Raw genomic sequence first — 1,181 nt, 5'->3', positions numbered from 1 at the left:
TTCTCATCCTTCTTATATTCTTTTCTTCTTCTACTCACATAAAGGAATCTCTATACTGTGACATAGAGGATTCCTCTTTTCTTTTCTGTTCTCTTTTTTTTCATATGAGCAGGAGAAAGGACAAGGACATTCTTGTTGAAGCAGATCATAAACCTGAAAGGACTCTGAAGAAGAAGCTAAGAGAAGCTAAAGCACAATAATCCAGAGAAAACCTTACAGAGAATCTCGAAAAAGAAGCATCTCAATCCCTGCTAATAATGAAAGGAGGATGCTTGGTGATTATACTACATCTACTTCCAACTTTTATGGAAGAAGCATCTTAATCCCTGTCATTAGAGCAAACAATTTTGAGCTGAGGCCTCAACTAATTGCTCTAATGCAACAGAACTGCAAATTTCATGGACTTCTATCAGAAGATCCCTATCAATTTTTAACTGAGTTATTGCAGATCTGTGATACTGTTAAGACTAATGGAGTAGATCCTGAAGTCTACAAGCTCATGCTTTTCCCTTTTGCTGTAAGAGATAGAGCTAGAACATGGTTGGACTCAAAACCTAAAGATAGCCTGGACACTTGGGATAAGCTGGTCACGGCCTTCTTGGCCAAGTTCTTTCCTCCTCAAAAGCTGAGCAAGCTTAGAGTGGATGTTCATACCTTCAAGCAAAAAGATGGTGAATCCCTCTATGAAGCTTGGGAAAGATACAAGCAGTTGACCAAAAAGTGTCCTTCTGGCATGCTTTCAGAGTGGACCATTTTAGATATATTCTATGATGGTCTATCTGAACTTTCCAAGATATCACTGGACCATTCTATAGGTGGATCCATTCACCTAAAGAAAATGCCTGCAGAAGCTCAAGAACTCATTGAAATGGTTGCAAATAACCAATTCATGTACATCTTTGAGAGAAATTCTGTGAGTAATGGGACACCTCAGAGGAAGGGAGTTCTTGAAATTGATACTCTGAATGCCATATTGGCTCAGAACAAAATGTTGACTCAGCAAGTCAACATGATTTCTCAGAGTCTGAATGGATTGCAAAATGCATCCAACAGTACTAAAGAAGCATCTTCTGAAGAAGAAACTTATGATCCTGAGAACCTTGAAATGGCAGAGGTGAATTACATGGTGAAGCTTATGGAAACACCTATAATCCCTCATGGAGAAATTATCCAAATCTCTC

General features: G+C 38.7%; 1 non-coding gene across 1 annotated transcript; it reads right to left on the bottom strand.

The window, feature by feature from the left end:
* Window positions 1-631: 631 nt before the first annotated feature.
* LOC127743021 (small nucleolar RNA R71) lies at window positions 632-735 on the bottom strand. The gene has a single exon (XR_008004348.1). It is a non-coding gene; the product is annotated as a small nucleolar RNA R71 (small nucleolar RNA).
* Window positions 736-1,181: the final 446 nt, after the last annotated feature.

The sequence above is a fragment of the Arachis duranensis genome, chromosome 1 (genome assembly GCF_000817695.3).
Source record: "Arachis duranensis cultivar V14167 chromosome 1, aradu.V14167.gnm2.J7QH, whole genome shotgun sequence".
In the NCBI taxonomy this organism is placed as follows: Eukaryota; Viridiplantae; Streptophyta; class Magnoliopsida; order Fabales; family Fabaceae; genus Arachis; species Arachis duranensis.
This window is presented reverse-complemented; position numbering and strand designations above follow the sequence as displayed.